This window comes from Lissotriton helveticus, chromosome 9 (genome assembly GCF_964261635.1).
Source record: "Lissotriton helveticus chromosome 9, aLisHel1.1, whole genome shotgun sequence".
Classification (NCBI taxonomy): domain Eukaryota; kingdom Metazoa; phylum Chordata; class Amphibia; order Caudata; family Salamandridae; genus Lissotriton; species Lissotriton helveticus.
The window spans coordinates 577,187,550-577,209,002 of record NC_136070.1 but is presented as its reverse complement, the minus strand read 5'-3'; the positions used below and the strand labels follow the sequence as shown (position 1 = coordinate 577,209,002).

Sequence of the window (21,453 nt, the reverse complement as noted above, 5' to 3'; positions counted from 1 at the left end):
TGGTCACATACTTGGGCGTTTGGCTGAGTCGCGACATGAGAGAACTCTGGCAGGCCAACTATGGCAGAGCTATGTACTGGTTAGAGGAGAGAATCCTGGCCTGGACGCACCTCGCATTGTCGCTGACAGGTCGGCTTGCCATCGCCAAAATGGTCGTGCTGCCCACATTTTTAGATCTATTTTTAATCTCCCCATGCCACTCACACAGCAATTTTTTTAAACGTCTACAATCCAACTTTATCTCCCTGACATGGGCAGGAAAACAGCCAAGAATAGTGTTAGAAATCCTCACGCTGCCCTTCAGTCAGGGTGGTCTCAATGCGCCAGTCAAGCAGTTGTTACAGCACTCTATCGGCCCTACTAATGAACACGCACTGCAGCGGATACAGTGGAGTGCGGGAGGTGGGCGTTGGACTGTCTCGGCGACGAGCGGCTCTCAACTGTCTATATGCCCCTTCTATACCTATAGCACACAACCCCATGTTGCCCTCAATGATGGACAGTGGAGTTTGTTGACAAGCCAAGAAGAAATCTCTTTTGAAATTTGCGTACTTGTACTCTATAATGACCAGTTCCTCGCAATACCTGCCCTGACTAACATCACTAAACCCAGAATGATGGATGATCTTCTCTATACTAGGCTCAGGGCCACTTGTTGTACACTTAACGCCCCATTCCCGGCACCTCCCCGACTTAACTTGCACTTGAACATAGACTCTCACACACTTCGCACCGTAGACTTGCCACCAGACTTTCTACAGTAATGCAAGATAAAGCACCAGTGTCTGTCACGGCCGCTCAGACTGAATTCCATCGGGACCCAGACCCTCCGGTAACTGACGAACAATGGTCTTATTGCTGGGCGCAGACTGCAGCCCTGTCGCCTAATTACCGACTGTGCCGTATACATTTCAAGTTTTTACATAGGCTATCCCACACTCTGTCCATCTATAACATACAGGACTGTGCGAGGAGGCCAGTTGCTTGAGCTGCTCTGCACCTCAAGCCACGTTTCATCATCTTGCTTGGGAATGTCCTTTAGATGCGAACTACTGTGGCGGGGTGCACAGTACCCTTCAGCAAATCATTGGTCATCAACTCCCCTTTGTCCCGCTACTATGTCTCCTTGGGCATGTGAGGGAGGTGTCACCCACCTCACGCCGTCTCATTGCAATGCTTATTAGCTAAAGGTAATCTGGTTAAGGCACTGGGGTGGAAGAGTGGTCCCCTCCATGTAAAAAGATATCTGGGACCCATTCCTATCGTCAGATTTTTAAGTGGGGAAAAAAACTGGGGGGTGCTCTAAAAGGGGCGGGGCAAACCTCTTAAAGGGTTGTGGCCTATCCAAGTAGGGGCATGGTCTAAATAAAGATATGTATGGATAACATCATACACCCTCCCCAGAGGCGCAAGTAGAGCCAAATTTAGAGGGGGGGCTAAGAAAATTTGGCTCTACTTGCGCCTCCCCAGAGGCGCAAGTAGAGCCAAATTTAGAGGGGGAGCTAATTCTTCAAGCAATAGGCAGTGTAGCTGTAGAAGCTCTGCAAAAGAGGTGAAAAACAATAAAGCCTCATTAACAAGCAAATGGTCTTTTAAAGACCTGTGAAGTACTCGGGTGCAGCTGCGTGTGTGCCCAGGAAGCTGTCCCAGCAGGAGGCTGCCACACTCGCGGGGGGGGGGGGCTGAAGCCCTCTTGAGCCCAATGGGCGTTGCAAGCCTGATCTAGAGGCTCTACTGCAGTTCCACACACTCCCATCAGAGCACCCCAGCTTTATCTCACAAGATCCAAGGCAAGATATCGCCCAATACCGGAACTTCTATAAAATACAAAATAAAAAAAAGTCTTAAAATCCATGTTCAGCTCCTTCGTGGTCGCAAGACTCTCCGCCTCCTCCTCTCTTCTGGTATCCCAGTACTACAATGAACACAGGTCTGCTACAGCGCCTCAACGCTACACGACAGTACCACCCGTGTCACATGGGCGACGCACCTCAATGCTGACCTACCTAACGAGCATGTAACAGGGAAGTGATCCCCAAACAGTTCTGCCAATGAACCGCAGGCCTGACATGGGGCACTTGGTGCAATTCAGGTAATGGGATCACGTTTACCTCCACCAATTCATCTCAGGCAGAAAGCACTGCCCGCATAAGTCCACTCTAGGCTCATGGCGGCCCCGGGCAGGGACGAAGGTAGGGGGCCCCGGAAGAGGGGGTCTGGGCGGGGCGGAGCGCGGAGGCCAGTGAAGAGGGGGGGTCAGGATTTTTGGAAGTGGAACAGAGCCGGAGGCATCCAAATCCCTGCCAGGGGCCGCCACGCAAATATGTATCCATCCTCAGAGGATTATTATATTAAGGATATATATATTGGCGTGGTGGCCCCTGGGGTTTGGTGGCCCTGTGCAGGTGCACAGCTTGCACATGCCTAAAGCTGCCCCTGCTGTGAGGGAGTCTCTCTCATATAGCAAGACACCCACCGTGAAAGGCCCGTAACACAAACCTCTCAAGGGATGAGAGCAGAACATGGCAAATCTATATATAAACCCTCTGTGCTTTCCATTGCCTTCTAAACGGGGAGAGACCCGCGGCAGGGCAAGCATGCGTATCCTTCCCCCGGTGCCAGACAGACACAGAGAAACATGTGCTGGAAACTCCAGGGCCGTCCACGCGGGACAGCCACGGCACACTCCAGCACAGGGGGTCTCTGGCCACTGATACCAGCCCACTTCAGAGCGGCCACCGCTGTCAGGTCAGTAGACTGTTTATAGCAAGCACTGGTGCTCCGCGTGGGACCGCTGGTAAAACAATCAGAGCTGAAAGGCTGGGGCCCAGAAGTACTTCAGAGACTTCACCCACACTTCCCTCGCTCTGCTCCCTGTAGTAAAACACTCCTCGCTTCCTCCATCACGGCTAGTTTCCTTCAAATTAAATGTTTGCCCAACTGTTCACCGTGAAAGGATCTACAACGTGTACAAAGGTCAAAGGCCTCAGGATCCAGCCTGACAATTCTAGCTAGAGCAAAATAAGTTTGGTGCAAGAAAAAAAAAACGGACTACCTCTGCGAGGCACAAAAATAGAGCCCACTAGAGACCCTTTTCGAGGCCCCCTGAAAATAAATGCCGATGCTCAGACCCGGCCCACTTAAAGTCCTGTGTATCGCTTATGCACATGTGAACCACCACCTCCAATGCCAGTGTAGTAATAATACTACCTCTGTACCAATAGTTAATGACAAAATGCTCTAAAGCAAAATAGATGTTACATTGGTGCATCGGCTTCCCGCATTATAACAGAGTTGTCAAGTGTGGAGACTATGGGTGCCTGCGAAAATGAAAACGTGTACTATGCTATACTAGGAATGCTGTCTCTCTCTTCCACATGATGTATACGCAAGAAATCTGCCTCCCTTACTTTTTCCCTGTGTCTGATGTTTGTTGCGCTTAAAGTGCGTTGTGTATGCTGAAATGCTAATAAAGGAAAGAAAAAAAAAATAGATATGCTGTGCTAAAGGAAGCCAACCCAGAAAGGACTTTGTTCATCAACTGTTTGAAGGTGGCATGGGCATTCTTTAAATCAAATGGCATTACAGCTAACTGTTAATGCCCATCTGGGGTCGAGAATAGACTAATCTGCAAGTACCCTGATGTCAAATGCGGCTGCCCCCAACCAGTTAATTAATTCATCGGTGTAGGAAGCTGGGTTTCTGTTGCAGTAACCCTCCCCCCACACTTTTTGCCAGACTACTGATGCACTTCGACTTAACGTGCCTCAGCCAATCCGGTTCCCAGGTCCAGTGCTTGTCAAAACTGTACCTTATACCCCCATTTGGCACCTCTCTGGCCACATGTCAGTCCCTTGTAAAAAGGTACCATGGGTACCAAGGGCACTGTGGCCAGAGAAGACCTCTAAGGGCTGCAGTACTTATTGTGTTGCCCTTGGAGGACCTGTACCTTTACTCACATACACTGCCATTGCAGGCTCCGTGTTTTGGTGCAGAACAAAGTGAAGAGTCGACATGTCACACATCCCTGTGTGCCATACCTACAAACCACTGCCCTGGCATAGGTCAGTCAACCCTCTAGCTGGGTGAACTATACCAGTGGTGAGGGTACAAGTGCATGAGCCCTGTACCCCTAAAGTGTCCAAGTTAATTCTTAGACATTGTAAGTGCAGTGCTGCCATTAAGAGTATATGGTGCAGGGAGTTTGCGATTACGAACTCCACAGCACCATAATGGCTACACTGAAAACTGAGGTTTGGTATCAAACTTCTCAGCACATTATACCCACACAGATGCCTGTGTGGGATTTAATGAAAAATGTACATAGAGGGCATCTGAGAGATGCCCCCTGAAAAAACGACCTACCACTAGTATCCGGGTTGAGTGGCTGCTTTCAGCTGCCACCACCAGACATGTTTCTGGACCCCTGGGTTGAGAGCCTGATGCTCTCGGGGCCTGAAACAATGCACATCCGGGGACGAGGTGCCAAGCCTCCTCCCCCAAGATGAGCAGGGTCCACGAAGGGGAAGCTTCAAAGGCTTGCTGCCTTTGTGAGCTTCCCCAGGCCACCTGCTGCTTTCAGCAACTGGTCCCCACTGGTTTTGACCCCCACTTTGGGCGGGAGAACCAGCGGGAAAAACAAGTGAGAAAGAGAGGTGTGCCCTCCTCTGCCAACTCAACCCCTCAGGTGGGGGAAGCGAGGCGAAGCACAACTCTCAGTCCCTGCCATCTGGCAGATGGGGGGACCCAGCCAACCAGAGTGAGACATATGCACCCCTCCCACTGCAGGGTGGCATAATAGGGGGTGTACCCACCCCAAGGAATGGACCCATTGGTCCCAACCGTTACTAACCTGTTACGCCCCCTAAATCTAGTATTTAGGGGGCACCCCAACCGTGCATCCTCAGACAAGAAACCAGAAGAAGAAAAGAAGAAGGAGAACCGAACAGCTGTGCCGAAGCTAACAAGAGGAGGACGCCTACTGACTCGGCCCCAGCCCTCCCATGCCTGTCCCCACCCCGAACCTGCAGAAGCGAAACTCTGGTCTGTCCTGCAGCCAGCAACCTCAAGAACCCAGAGGACCTGCCATGCCTTCAAAAGAAAAGACTCTGTCTCCCGTGAACACCAGATTTGTTCACCAACAGACCAGCTCTGGCAAGATCCGCTAGTCTGCACCACTCTGCACCCGACGCCCAAGGCCAGAGTCCGAGTGGCCCAACACCACGAGGAGGCCTCCCAGGTGATCCGGACCCAGGATCTGGTGATCCCTGACCTGCCTCAAGCCTCCATCTGACGCCTGCAGCCTCAAACCGGAAGGTCCCCCCAACAGCAACCAGAAGCAGGAGGCACCCCCTGCACCCGATGCCCCACCGCCTTGGATGGCCGAACCGACCGTGCCTAACCAACCCCCAGCATCCCAACTTACCTCTCCAAGTGGTGGTTGCACCCAGAAGACCATTCTCCGAGCCTGCAGTGTGTTTTCAAACCGGAGACTCCCCATTGAAAGCTACAGGGCGCCCGACGCCAAAACAGTACTCTGCAGCCGGCCGCCCCCGGGCCGCTACTGGTGTACCTTTTGTGCTGGTTTGAATCCCCATTTGCCCTGAGCTTAAGTCCAGGAGCTTTGCTCCCACAGCCCAGTGGCCAGTCCATAAGCAGCCACCAACAGGAGGCGCACTGGATAACATTGGAGCTCAGCACTGTGCACCCGGCCATCCAAGCTGATGGTTTAACAAGAGTGCATCCTTGACCCTGGGGGACCCGAGTCTACCCCCTAGAATACCAACTCCCCCAACAAAATACTTACCTTTGAACAGATAACCCTATTTTCCTCCATAGGATAACATTGACTGTTTATTAAGTGTGGAGTTGGAATATCTAAGAAACCCTTTAAAACTGTAACTAAATACCAAAAACGCTTTTACTTTAATGTCCCAGTGCAGTATCCAGGTATACTGCACTGTGTAAGAAAAGTAATCTGTAAAGTAATCTACTTGACATTCTACTAAAAAGCCAATACAAAGTATATGTACTGTATATCAAAAGCATTGCATTACTAGTAGCTCTACAGTAATCAAATCAAATTGCATATACAATTGCAATTCAAACTTTTTACAAACTGCATTACTACTGTAAAGTATTTATTGCTTACCTGTGCTAGGTTTGCTTGGTTCTAGAAAATAAAACAACTAAAAGAATATTTTTATACAAAACCAAATGGTCTGAAGTTCATTCTTTGAGTGTGTGATATCATTTGCTGATTGAGTGTGCTTAACACTACCCTCTGATACAGCCTTACTGCACGCCCATACTACCACAAATAGAGAGTAAGGTGTTATCTACTTTTACCTCTGCCTACCTCCACTGGACACTGTGCACACTATATACCTCACTTTGGTATAGTATATACAGAGTCAGCTCTTTGAATTGGGTGTGCATTTGTCTTCGTGACAGCATCTGGGACCTCAAAACCAAGTCCCCAGCACACGTGTAGGGATACAGTTATCACAGTTGTGCTGTTAAATTGGTCCACAAATCAAAAGAGATCGACATCGGTAGTTCCATGTATTGAAAGATGTTTATACAAGTTTTAGAGTTCGTCAGAACAAAACGCCAGCCGACCGTCAACAGGTAGTTACCTTTGACTCTTCAGGGCTGGAAACAATACAAAAATGAATAATCACATCTATGGCCAAGATAAAGGATAGTGTCAAACATTTTACAGTGAAATCAGTGGGGTGACATCACAAAACACCCTATTATCAGTGGAAACCATAAATGAAAAAATATAAGGACAAAAAAAGGAAGAACACATTACCCAGTAATTATTTCTAGTCACCACGCATCTTCTTGAATTCCTGGCTTCCTTTTTTTTGTCCTTATATTATTTTCATTTAGGGGTTTGTTTTGACGAACTCTAAAACTTGTATAAACATCTTTCAATACATGGAACTACCGGTGTCGATCTCTTTTGATTTCTGTACCAATTTAACAGCACAACTGAAATAACTGTATCCCTACACGTGTGCCCGAGACTTGGTTTTGAATTTTTTTGTGTGGGTTTCATGACCCACTCTATATACAGGTGTTACGGGTCTTCCCCTGACCTGGTTGCACCGTGAAAACATTTGCTCCTCATTTACTCATTGAACTACAATGTTAACCTGCTTGAGCGCCACAATCCTGCTTTTCCAAAACCCCTCACAGAAAGCAAGCATCTGAGACCTGTAGAGTCCACACAAAACCTTAGCTCTGGTTCATCACCCTTTTAATGAGGCTTGGGGACTAAGACCACTGGGCTAGCCTGGGGACTTTCAGAGGGCTCAATCACACCTAACTTCAGTATCTTGCTGATTTCAGCTCTGATAATTTCTTTAACTTGGTTAGAGTGTCTGTATATTTTGTTTTTGACTGGCATGCAGTCTCCTGTGTCCACATCATGGAACACCAGGTTGTCTGATCAGAGGTTAGGGAAAATAGCCCACCCCAGAACTTGTCTGCAGTCAGCTTGCTGTTGGGTAGAGGGTGTTCAAAAAGACAACACCTGCAACTGGCCAATCTTTAGCACTGTGGGAGAGGAGGTCAGGTAGAGGTTCACTCATCTTCCTGGTCCTCATTAGTGACCAACTGCAGGGATGTGGAATTCCAATAGCCCGATGCCCAGGACATAGTGTTTGGAGTCAAGGGCAACAAGTTTTCATGTGTATTGTGTCCTTGGGACAAGTAGGCCCAACCCCCTGCAGCACAAACCCTTTGGTTTTCAGTTTGCAGAACCACATTATGGTCCAGGGAAGGGCACTGTCTGCAGCTAAGGTAATATTTTTATCCATATGGTAACGCTGTTCACACTTGTATTTAAGGTTCATTAATTGAAAGCCTTTATTATTAAGGTGAGCGCTAAAAGTAAATGTTGTAAGCTCCGACTGCACTACTTACAGTGGTTCCAGTATAAAAATGTGTACGCACGTTTTCAAAGTTTAGCAATATGAGGCTATTTCTAATGCTCCCAAGATGCTCTCCGATTTAATGCAAATATTTGCAGAAGCTTGAAAGCAAGACTGCTTGTTCTTTGCTTTCAAAATAAAATGTTCATAAAAAAAATTAAAGCAGGAAAAAAAACATTTTGCTAAACTATTGTAAAATTTCGGGTAGCATTTCTTTGCAGCATCATTTAGTAACGTGTGTTGATGCATGTTGGTGTTTCCCAAAAATATTCATAATGGAAGATCAGTGTAACCAGTTTCAATAAGATTATAGTGAACACAAATAAACAAGCATTGGCAAAGCTAGTACGTCTGAAATTGGTGGTCAGCTTTTTAGTTTTGTCAATGTGTGACTTGTTTTGGCATGGTTTTCGTGAAACCTTATTGGTGTGGGAGCTGCCAGGCCCTCACCATTATAACAAACATTGGCAAAAACAAAAATAGTTTTTGGTCTCAAAAAGCAAGCACTGCCATAGTAGCTACTGGCACTGAACAAAACTACTTTGTGTGCAGATATGCTCCTTGTGAAAGAGCAGAATGCTGTCACTCACAGTGAAGCCAGCTGATAAAGAGAGAGAGAGACAGAATTTTATTAAACACAAAAGGTCACGGTCAACGTCAGACCAAATTAGGGGCCCAATTATTTAAGAAAGTCTCTAAAATGCACCCATGGTATATGTCCTTGCATTAAGTGCAGCTATACAACTTTCGTGAATTCCCAAGAATTTACAGAAGTAGAACAAGAAATGGTACTCCTAGAAAATATTTGTGAACTGCATTTCAGCATGAACAAATATGCATGTGTAGATTTGATCATGCAAACATCTGAATGTTTGCAAGTTCACTTTCCCTCCAGCTACTTTTTCCCAACTCTGGAAGAAGGTTTACGTCTGCATTGTCGGGAGTAAATTTCCAACATTTCAGTATAGGAAAAGATTAGAGAAGAGTTGTTGAAAAACCTTAAAACATGCAAGTTAGTAGGTTTGCAGAGACTCAAAAGGGCATTCTAACCCTGGAACTATTGCTTACCACTACAATCAACCCTGGTATGTAGATCTGCGGAAAGGTGTTAATATAAGGGGATTGCAAGTATTCAAACACTACTATGGTATGAGCTCTGGCATAATCAGAGAGGCTATATCAGAGCTCTTATATAATGAGATTGCTGCCATAATTTGTCGTTGCAATACATGGCACCAAAGGGGCAAGTGGGTTTTGTTACAGGGCAAGTGGATTTATGAAGCAACCTGCCCCATGGAAACGTAGATATTTTAATAAATGTCACACCCCTGATCAGCATGGCCACATCAGCCCGTCATAGATAGTCTTCAGCCGGTTTACATGGATGACCATGTGAGGTGCTCTTTGAGAGACCTCTACCAGCCTTCCTTCACTAGACATAGTGGTCCCCTCACAGGATGATCAAACCGAAGCTAACAGGGACTAAAGCCTACTCCCTTCTATGGTACTTCTCTGTAGGCAAAAAGCAGGCATGGGAACATCCCATCTCCTGAGTTTTTCAGGGAGTCCCATGATCATACATTTTATGATCTTGTTGAACCTCACTACAAGACCAAGTGGTTTGTGAGCGATATGGAGTGGGTAAGCTTGTATGTCACCCCATACTCGGCCCACATGGCTTTTAGGTAGCCAGACACAAAGTTACTACCTCTGTCTGACACCACCTCTTTAGGAAAGCCCCATCTAGTAAAAGTTACTGGGACGGGCCCTGGCAAGTCAAGGAGCAGTGACAGTCCTAAGTAGAATTGTTTCAGTATACCAGAGCAGGCATTTTTTTTTACCTGAGAGCCGGGGCTTTCAACTACAGAGAGTCAGAAACTTGTCTGTGGTGGCAAGCTTCAAGATACCAGTCAGCCAACACAATAAGAGGTTGGAAGATTTTCGGGGAGCAACTCTAGGATACCCTCTGGGTGCATGGCTTATTAAATCCACCACTGGCATCAGTATGGATTTATAAGACAATGTGTTTGATACCAAACACCATAGGTTTCAGTGAAGCCATCATGTAGCTGGGGAACTCATAATGGCCATTGCCCAGTACATGTACTTACGATGGCTTCTCTCTTCACTTATACTATCTAGCAATTGAACTAGACAGCATAGGGGCATATCTGTTCATCCAGATATGTCCTCACACGTAATAAAATGCACCCTGCCTTAGGGGTATAAGGCCTACTGTAGGGGTAACTAATATATTGCATGCAGCGTCTGTGGGCAAGGCACACAGGGTGTGTGCCGTGTTGTGTTTTCATATTTGCCTGCATCTGCAGTCTGTATGAGTTTAGTGGTGGGTCCCTTATGGTGGGTGGCACAATACATGGTGCAGCATTTAGTAACCCTCTTTAGTACCCAAGTATTAGGTACCAGAGGCACCATTTACTAGGCACTTACAGAGGTGCTAAAGGTCTTGCCAACTGGGGAATAATTGAGCAGTTACCTCCTTTTATGGAAAAAGCACTGGCAACCTGATTAGCAGGAACCCAGTGCACTTCAGTCTAAATTGAATCAAATATCAGGCAAAAAGTGGGGGTGACCATATCAAAAAGGGGCACTTTTCTACTAGAAAGTAGGAATCGTATGAGAGCCTGGGATCGGACTTTGCTAGAACCTTCGCTGAACCTGTTGGTCATGCAAAGTGTATGAAAGCTGCAGTTGGAAAAACAGTGGAAGAAGTAAAGAGATTAGTGGCTGTAAAACTGGTAGACTCCGCTGAGGTCTAGTGTTAGAGCAGTGCTGACATCTTTGCAGTGTAGGGAGTGGTTTATCTCAACGGAGCCAACACCTCTCTATAGCCTCTGTGTTAACTTTTACAGCTTTTTGCTGGCATGAGTGACGGATTAGTGCAGAGATAGTATACTTGTGAATGGAGTTTGGCAATGTCGATAAACACAGTTACCCTGAAGAAAGGACAAAAGTCGTCCTGAAACACACACAGATTTGTGGCATATGTATTACTGTAAAGGTGCCATGCTAAAGACCAAAATGGGGTAACATATAAAGGCTCCCAGTTTTCAGTTTTTACTGACTTTTTCAGATAAATACAGACAGAAAACATCATGTTTGTCGTCTGTGTTTATTTCTAAATGAAGAAAAATACTGAAAATTGTGCTTCTTGTTGACGACTCTCCAAGCTGTCCTCCATGAATTCCAGACCAACAACTAAGCACATAGACAGCATGGGGAGGTACAAAATGGGATGAGAGATCCTTAAATACAAATGTATGACGATACAATGTGATTATTTAGATCGCGGTACATTACATCGCTATTTTTACAACACAAGTCGTTACAAAGACTTGCGCTGGAGGGCGCTGGACTTAGGAATAGTATGATTTACTATTCCAACTCCAGCCTACGAAACAGTAGGAAAAGTGTTGGAATAGTAAATCACACTATTCCTTAGTCTAGAGCGCCATCCAGCGCAAGTCGTTGTAATGACTTGCGTTGTAATGACAGCAAAGTAAATGTATTGCGGTGTTTTGACTGCGTTGTAAAGGTCGTTTTCCCCTTAAATACATGCATAGCTTAACATATATTTATATATAATGCTGATATTTACCTGTGGGTACAGTGTTTTGTATTATTTGGCCTCCTAATTTGCTAGAAAGTGACAATCATCAGAGTATGAGTGCAGGTTTATCAGGTAAATAAATGTGGAAATATGCCATTTAACAATTCCATTTACTCTCAAAACACATAATAAATATGGATATATACAAAAAACATGGGTAAAAAATAAATATGCCTAACTATGACAGAAATACCATAAACCGGGAGCTCTTAATATAAAAATTTACATTAGAGAATACAAAGAACCAATATTTTTTTTAATACTAACTGGAAACTGATTATTAGTGTGTGCTCTTATGATGAAGAAGATCCACCAATAAACTGTGAACTCAGCTGAATTAGGACCTAGCCTTAAACCAGAGGAGATCTCATCATTAAGACAGAAAACAAGCTTTCTCTATCCTCTTAAATTTCTGCCCTCAAGAGAATGCAAACCAAGAAGACCTCAACTCAGCCATTATGCCTCTGGTTGAGTCTTGCTAATGAACTGAAAGGCTATTTACTTTGATTTCAATAACAGAGTCCTTTCCAGGTCACAACCTTTTCACATCTTACCAGCGAGACTTATATCAGAGGATTGCAGATTTGAACATGTAGCTACAGTCCTCAAAATCTTGAAGTGGTTTTCAATCTACTGCAGGGCCATTTCATGCCCTTGGTATTGTATACTGTACTATGAGTGGTCAATCCCCAAGGAAAAATGTGCGGAAACGTTCATTCCTGAAATCTTAGAATAACATTTTCTCTATTCCTCGGAAGAGAAAGAAGTCACGGTTGACAGTAGTATAGCCCCCAATAAATGGAATGCCCTGCATCCCTACTTATGCCACAATCCTTAGTCGACACTTCTGTTTACTAGACTGTATAAGCAGGTAACACTAAGAAACACTATGGGGTACATACAGTGCTATACAAATGCCTTAAAATGAAATAAATTAATAATATCAATCGTTGTGGGTAGCTACGGGCTTTGGTAACTGGATCCATAGGATGCCAAGAATAACAATCCACTGTTCCACTATACCGAACAAAATAATCCACATAGGAAGAGATCTCCATCAAAGCCTATGAGAGTTAAACAGCAATTTCACAACTGTAGGTGCTTGGGGGACCAACATTCTTGTAGTTTGGCAGGATTTTATATGTCAGCTACTGCATTTAATTCCAATAGGATATCCTCACATTTTACAACTGATTTGATTATTCCAAGCTGATAAGACCACAAGTCACCAATCACCCTGGGGTCAAGTGTTACACCACAACCGCCATCTGAAAAGTCAATTGAGAAGTGGCTGGAGTCAGAATCAAAATGCCAAACAGTTTTAATTTTTTTTATCAATTCAATGTCATGGAACTATCCTGTGATGACACTGAACTGGAAAGTGGAAGCAAACATCAGTCACAATGAGGCCCACTTTGAAGCCCCACAAATCTGTGATGTGGCTTCTATTTTGAAGGGTTCCCTTCAAACCTATGGTGACCTACGGCTGAATACCCCATCTTTCGATGTGTTCCAGAGAAAGTGGACGATGGTGAGAGGTTGGAAGGCGGGATCACTTGAAGGAGGAATTTTAGCTTTATGGACAGGACCTGAAGACTCAGAATAGTGGAAGTCCGGGCTGGAAGAGCATTGAATCTTTCCTGCTAAAGCAAAAGTTATGTACTCTGACCTCTGGGGATATGTATTTTTTTTTTGTAAAACAATTTTTATTGCAGAGATAATGCCAACCATACATTATGCACACCATTATGGTCCCTGGAACAAATGCAGTCACTGTTCAATTATCGCCTGTATACACAGCCTCATAACCCACATCCCGGAGGTTGGGCGGCGGTCGACCACGTATCACGGTGCATCTGGTTCAGGTATAAATAGCTCATCTATTCAATAATCTCCGCTTTTAGTTGGTCTACGCCTACTGAGCCCCCTCGCTCTACAATTGTGTATAAACTCTCTTTAACACAGAAAACAGTTCAACTTTTCTCCCTCCCCCCTCCCCATCCTCCCCGTCCCCCTGGTGTCTGAGCCTACGTGTCATGTGTGTAATCTCGGGCAAGTCGGTGTGGTTAGGATTGTGGAAGCAATACTTAGATGCGTGTGTCAGGTGTCAGTGCAGGGTCTAATATCTCCTCCCTCGGGGCCTCCTGAAGTGCTACTCCCTCCTCCTCGTCACTCGTCTCCGCACTATCCCTAAGCGCCTGGACTAGGGTTTCCCATGCTAGCGCCGCCTCCTGAGCCTTCTCATTTGCTGTCCGCCGGGCCAGTTGGTATCTGAGTGTGCTTTCTGCCGCTGCCCATTTCAGAAATTCGTTCAACCACTTTTGGTGTGTTGGCGCTGTCTTTGATTTCCAACCCCTGGTGAGCTCCCTCTTTGCAATCATAAGGCCCATGTCAATAAATTTACTCGACAGTTTCGTTTTGCGCGTGTGTGGGAACCAATGTAGGAGGACGACCGCGCTATCATAGTGCAGTACTCTATCTGTGACCTCATTCAGGGCGTCCCCAACTCCCGCCCAGTACTCCTGAATGCGCGGACAGTCCCTAAGCATGTGTTGCAAGTCAGCGCCAACTAGCGCGCATCTGGGGCATGCTGCATCAACTGCGCCAAAATATCTTGCTATCTTATTCGGAGTGAGGTAGGCCCTGTGTAGGATATAGAGGTGTATTAATTGGAAACGGGCGTTTCTGGTGCTCTTCCTTGCTCGCTGAAGCAGCTGGGACCATGTTGTGTCAGGGATTTCCCTCTTCAGGTCCTCCTCCCATTGTGTTTTGAGGCGTGTTAGTGGTGGTATGTTTTCTGTATGCATTCTGGAGTAAAGACATGTAACCGCTTTCCTCGTTCCTGCTGTCATCATCGTATATTGGCATGCCAATGACGTCTTAGGTTCCATCAGTCCCTCTCCCCAATGTGCTTGAATCGCCCGCACCACTGCTGCATGCACCAAGTAGTCACCCCGTGGGAGATCATAACGTTCCTGCAGAGTATGGAACTCCATTAGCACCCCGTCTGAGTATAAGTCCCCCACCATCTGAAGTCCCGCCTCTTCCCACAGTTGGAGGTTCGACCAGTCCCCCCCATGCGGAAGTGCCGTCAACATCCCTAACGGTATCTCTGGCGCATATGGGTGACCAGGGCCTGCACGCTTTTGCATGCGATTCCAACACAACCGCAGCGTCCTTTCCTCCTGGGTCAGCCCACTCAGTAATAATTTCTGTTGGAGGGCTATGTAAGACAGCACATGGCGGGGGGTGCCCGCGTCCCTTTCATGGTCCGGCCCCCGGTACACTCTCGCTACTTCCTGCGTAAAGAATTGTAGCTGCGCCGCCAGGTAATAGAGCTCGAAGTCTGGGACCGCTAGCCCTCCCTGGTCCTTGGGGCACATGAGAGTCGTCAGTGCTATGCGCCGCCTGCCTTCTCCCCATAGAAATGCTATTATGCTGGACTTCAAACGCCTGAACACTTCTCCCGGTATCCATACCGGCAGGGTCCTGAAAAAGTATAACAGCCGTGGTAGGGCGACCATTTTGAGGAGGGACACCCGCCCCGTCATGGACAGGGGGAGGGTAGCCCAGAAAGACATGTTGCCCTTCAAACCTCGGATACATCGTCCGATGTTCCCGTCCAACAAGTTGGCGGGATCGTGGTATATGTAGGTCCCAAGATAGTGCAGACAAGCAGGTTCCCAGCGCATGCTAATGTTGGTTGTCGGGCATTTCTCCTCTTTCCGGAGCGGGAATAGGCATGTCTTCTCCCAATTCACTTTTAAGCCTGAGAGCGCCCCGAATCTCTGTAGTAGACCCTCCGCACCCCTAACCGCCTCATCAGCGTTATCTAAGAACAGCAAAAGGTCGTCCGCATACAGCGATATATGGTGGTAGGTTCCTCGCACTTCTAGTCCGAGGTACGCATCACCCCTTCTAGCCAGCATTGCGAACGGCTCCATGGCCAGTGCGAACAACAGTGGAGAGAGCGCACAACCCTGCCTCGTCCCCCTGTTCACATCGTAGCGGTCCGATATCAAAGCTCCTACTCTCACCCTCGCGCCTGCCCGTGCATATAGCACTGTGGTCCATTTTATATAATCTTCCCCGAGAACGAATCTCCGCATCACCGCATATAGATAGTTCCACTCCAGGCTATCGAATGCTTTTTCAATGTCAACCGACAATACCATAGGAGCCAATGCCGTTTGTGGGGGGTCCGCCAGCAGCCTGAGCAGCCGCCGAATGTTGTGGGCCGTGTTCCTGGTTGGGATAAAGCCCGACTGGTCCCTATGAATCAAACCCGTCATATGAGCAATCAATCTCCCGGCCAGAATCGTGCTCAAAATTTTGTAGTCCGTCGTCAGCATCGACAACGGTCGGTATGACGCCGGGTCCGTGCTATCCCTGCGCGGTTTAAGCAATGGGATCATGATCGCCTCGCGCATCGATTGGGGCAACTCACCCTTCTCCTTGGCTTCATTATACACCGTTCTAAGTCTCGGGGCCAGTAGCTCTATATATTTCACATAAAACTCAATAGGGAGACCATCCATCCCCGGTGTTTTGTTTCGCGCCATTTTCTTGATGGCCCCTCTAATTTCTTCGAGGCCAATCGGGCCGCCGAGATCCTTAGCGTCTTCCGGGTCTAACTGGGGCAGTTGGGTCTCTGCCAACAGGGCTTCCGTCGCCTCGGGTCGGGTCTCCAACCCCCTCCTGTATAAGTTGCCGTAATAATCTTTGAAGCACCGCACTATGTCCGGTTGCGTGTAATAGGTTTCCCCGTTCGCCCCCGCCAGGGATAGTATCGGGGTGGATCCTCTGTGAGGGTTGGCCAGCCAGGCTAGGAGTGTCCCCGTCTTATACCCCTCAGCGAGAGTCTTGGTCCCATAAGCTTTATAATCGAAGCTGCGCAGGCGCTCCACTTCAACCGCCACTGCCTCCCTCGCTGTACTAACCCTACCCTGCAATTCGGGGTGGCCGGGTCGCGATCGCTCAGCTTCTCGCAGCGTCCGTTCCGCCCTGTCCAAGTCCTCTACTAGCGTACGTCGTGTCCCCGCAAATTTTCCTATACAGTGCCCCCTTACCACCACCTTGAATGCGTTCCATTCAGCGGCCCTGGAGGAGGTAGTCCCCTCGTTCTCTGTAAAATATTGGGTGATTCTGAGTTCCAAGTCCGTCCTAAATGGTGGGTCATCCAACGTGTCCGGCCGGAGCCGCCATGTCGGAATCGGTGTAGACCCGTTCATCCAGGCCAGGGTGAGTAGCAGGGGATTGTGATCCGAGACCGTTCGTGTGAGGTATTCTGTGCGGGCAACTGCCGGGAAAACTTGGTGAGAGCACAGGAATGCGTCAATGCGGACATGGAGGTCGTGCATGCTGGAATAGAAGGAATAGTCCCGCTCAGCCGGGTGTTGTGCCCGCCATACATCAGTGAGATCCCACTGCCCCTGCCAATGCATTCTATGTTTCGCTAGCCTGTGTACTGGGGAAGCATGGAGCGGTGGGTGTGACCTATCCAATGTAGTGTCCTCAATAGAGTTAAAGTCTCCCCCCAGCAATATTGGGCCAGCGAAGTAGGTTGCTAAGTGCATGGAGAGTTTAGTGAAGTAAGGCGCTTGTTCAGTGTTTGGCGCATAAACGCTGCATAGCGCTATAGTACGGCCCCTGAGTAAACCCTCAACTGCTACGAAACGACCCTCCGGGTCCACAGTATGCCTAGTGACTTGGAAGGGGACCCCAGCCCGAATCCAGAGCAGCACCCCCCTGGCAAACGCTGAATATGTGGTGTAGAACAGGTGACCCCGCCACCTCCTTTGGAGCGCTACCCCCTCTTTTTTGGTCAGATGTGTCTCTTGTAGGAAGGCGATGTGAACCCCCCTGCGGACTAGGTAAGAGTGAATTTTGTGCCTTTTAGTCATTGAGTTCAGACCCCGCACGTTCCAGGACACACATTTTAACGATCCCACACTATCCATAGTCTCGACATTGAAGGCTAAGAGCCCTGTTCCACAGTGGCCAGACACCAGTAATGGCCCCCCCGTCTCCCTTCCCCAACCGGACTGTTCCCCACCCCCTTCGCCCTACAATCCTCCCCTGCTCTGCTCTTCTCCCACTACCCCCCTTCCTGTCCTGAGTAACCCCAACATCTCTAGACATCCACCCCCCCTAGAACAGGACCTAACTACAAAAGAGTTACCCCCGTCCAAACAATTGAGCAAAGCGCTCTCAAAACTTTCTAGCCCGCAGTCTGTACTGCGGTGGCCTTAGGGGCCTCTGGGTACGTGTGCTAGCTACCTCAGCAACAATTGCGTCCCTCTTCCCATCCACCCCTCAATGTACAGCCAAACTCACGATTGACCAGTCTCACGTCAGCCTGCTCCAGCGGACAGGTTCACCACTCCCTCCAGGTAGTCGCTGCCAGCCCCCCCACCCCCCCAGTTCGATACTCAGCTGCCGAAGATCTCCTCCGCCGTTTGTGGCGTTACCGTCGGGCCCTTCGTGCTGTCCACCTCCGATAGTTCCGTTTCTGACCCCGTTTGTTTGTCCTCCGAGATCGATTTTGAGTCCCCCTCCTGCTGTGGTTCCTCCGCTCCCGAGACCTCTTTCACCGCTTGCAGTGCCGCTTTCCGCTCCACTGTCGTCTGCGATTCCGTCAGTCGCTTCTGATGTTGGCCCCTCTTCCGAAGCCGTCTGGATCTTCTAACCGAGCCCCGTTGGAATTCCTCCGCGGCCGCCCTGTGGTGGGCCCCATCCGTTCCAGCCTTGTAGGAGTCCCACCAGTCCCAGGCATCCGCCGATGAATTGAAGAACAGTGCCTTCCCATCCAACGAAATTCGGAGTCTCGCCGGGAACAACAGTGAATACTGCAGCCCCTCCGTTCGCAGTTCTTTTTTAATGGAGAGGAATGAAGCTCGTTGCTTTTGGGTTTCGAAGGTGTAGTCCGGAAACAACGTGACTGCGCTATTGTCAACCTGGAACGGTCCCGCTTCCCTTGCTCGTTGCAGAAGCCAGTCTCTATCCCTGTAGTGGAGTACTTTGATCACCACTGGTCGCGGAGGGAGCCCCGGTTTTGGGGGCCGGGCAGGTACACGATGCGCTCTCTCCAGCGTGAAGAAGGGGGAGAGGCCTTCCGGCGCCACCACTGTCCGTAGCCACTTGTCCACATAAGCCAGCATGTCCGTCCCCTCACTTTTCTCCGTAAGGCCCACCAGTCGTACATTGTTCCGCCGGCTTCGGTTTTCCGCATCTTCCGCTCTCCTCTCCAGCGTCTGGATACGATCCAGGGCGTCCGTGAGTTTTCCTTCCAAGGCTTTCTGTCCCGGCACCACGTCCTTCAGGATTATTTCTGTGTCTTTGACCCTGTCGGCCAGTTTCCCATGGTCTGCCCGCAAGAGCCCCAGGCCCGTCGACACTTGAGCAATGTCTTGTTGCAAGGCGGTCCTCGTGGCCGCTATAGCTTCCAGGATTCTGTCCTGCATCGTTAGCAAGTCCGACTGAGAATGTGGCATGGTGTCCGGAGCCTCTGTGGCCGTTCCTGCGTCACCTTTTGGTCCTTTCGTTTTCCCCATGCCTCCTCCGGGCTAACCGCCGGGCAAACGTTGAGGTGGTCGAGACGGGCAGGTCACTCAGCCAGTCGGCCGGTCGCTTCGTCGATGCAGAGCCGTCACCGGCCAGACAGTTGCAGTCCGCGGTCCGTGAGGCCAGGGGCGCTCTCCCGCAGCGGTGACTGTGCCCCCGTGGTTCCGCTGGGAGGGGGGGGGCGCCAACGGTTGCCCCCGTCTCCGACGTAGGCCCCCAGTGACCCGTTCACTGCCGCTGGCCAGTTCAAGCCCCCGTGCAGCACACTGGCGCCTTCTTCCCGCACCCCTCCCGTCACCGCGGGCCGCCGAGGTTTCAGCTGGCGTGCAGGGTGTCCGCGTTCAAGGGATCCGCACTGCTGTCGGTGCAGGTCTCCCAGTGGTGGACCTGGTCGTCGTCCCAAAAGTGGTGTCGCCAGCCTCTACTGCCATTCAGCAATCAAGCCACCCACCGGCAGAGTCCAAGGTCGCCAGGCAGTCGCCTCTTCTCTGCTGTCGGCGAGTGTTACAGCCCCTTGCCGGGTCCCAATCCACCTACTGCCCCAAGGTCCACACTCACGAGCTCACCCCGCTGTGGTTGGGTTGTCCCGCTGGTCAGCGCCGCGCTGAGCGCCCCTTCAGGCCGTCGCAGGGTGTCGCTCACTCCGACAGGCTCCCCTCGGGTGGTAGACAACGAGGCCGGGCATCTGGGCGAGGGGGGGGGGGGTCAAGACCCCCGGGAATGGGCGCACCGCCCGGTACCTCAGTGCAGCATCGGAGCCCACCGGGCCCCCTCCCAGGTTCCGCAAAATGGGGCTGCAGGGTCCTCAGTCCGGGTCTGTTCTCCGCCTCCCCGGTGCTGCGCCACCTCTCTCGCGGCCTCCCGCCTCCCTGGTCCGATTCCGCTCTGGCGCCTCTGTTCGCCCGTGGAGTTGCTCCGCTCGCGCTCTGGGCTTGGTGGTGTTCTCGCTTCCCGCCCCGGGGTCTCCTCTCGATGGCGCAGGATCAGGCGCCGCAGCGCCGCCGCCAGAGACGCTCAGGCCCAGAAGCCGGGACGTCAATTTTTGAGCTCCTCGGGGGCACGGATCTCACCCTCCTCCGCTGCGCCGCCGTCGGTTCCACCAAGACCGCCGCGCCCAAGTAGCCACTCAAGGACCGCTCTCACCCTGCACGGACGGCAGTCTCCGATCTCTGGGTGCCAGGTCCCCCAGGGTGTAGTCCGGCGTTTCTTGTAGTCCTACGCTGCCATTTTAGGTTTAGTACATTCCGGGACCGGCGGGGGCCGCAGCGCTGGATGCGGGCGATGCACACGCTTGGCGCGTTCCCCGGGACCTCTGGGGATATATATAACCTTTTCTGTTCTGCATTTACGGCTGAAACTAAAATGCTCTTTTGATGTTGCAGTTTGGGTATGCCATTTCAAAAGCAGTTAAATTAAAGAGACACCCTAAAGTGATGCGGATAAGTCACTTTGGTTGAAGCTTTGCTTATGACAATTATTTGGTCTGTTCACTTATTTCCGTACTTATAATGGGAAATTTAAAATTAAAAAAATATATAAAAAGAAGACTAGATCAAGGCATCGACAACTTTCACATTTTTGAGAAATCGTCAATACTGATGCTAAAGAGCAAATGATAAGACCTATCAAATGTTCACAAATACTCCTATGGGAGAAAACAAGCCATGCAGCAGCTTTCTATGGCTTCAGTATACATACATATATTAGCATCAAGGGAAGTAAGATAAAGCCATCCTTCCCCATCCAAACATCAAACAAGATTGATACTGAACACTGGATGCAATACTGAAGAAAAGCTTTCAGCTGTAAACAATGTTGAAGAAACCTTGGGAGAATCTGGCCCTGAAGGTGGCATATTCAATAGTGTTAAACCCGTGAACCCACCAATCCCATTTCAGAGGGTTAACATGTTTGATTTCCCTATGCCGAACTTAGGGGCCTATTACGATTGCGGTTTTTCCGCATCCTCCGGGCCGGCGGAAGCCACCGCCGGCCCGGAGGATGCGGAAAAAACGCGGCGGACCCACCAAAGACCCACCGCCACATTAGGATGGCTGGTGGGTCCTGGTTTCCGTCCGCAGCTTTTCCGCCGCGGTTGGCTTACAACCGCGGCGGAAAAGCTCTAATATGGTGGCGGTGTCTCTCAGACACCGCCAGCCATATTAGGATGGGCTTTAAAAAATGCTTTTCCACGGCGAATTTTCCGCCGTGGAAAAGCATGTGGAACTTCACAGCGGGGGCCCGTTGCGGGCCTCCTGGGTGAAGGGGGGGTGGGGGGTGCACATGGGGGGTACCTATGGTACCCCCCTGCATTTG

General features: G+C 49.4%; 1 protein-coding gene across 1 annotated transcript in view; it reads right to left on the bottom strand.

The window, feature by feature from the left end:
• The window catches only part of LOC144781602 (nuclear RNA export factor 1-like), a 954,052-nt gene that overhangs the window by 893,360 nt on the left and 39,239 nt on the right, over positions 1-21,453 (bottom strand). The gene's annotated exons all lie outside the window — the stretch shown is intronic.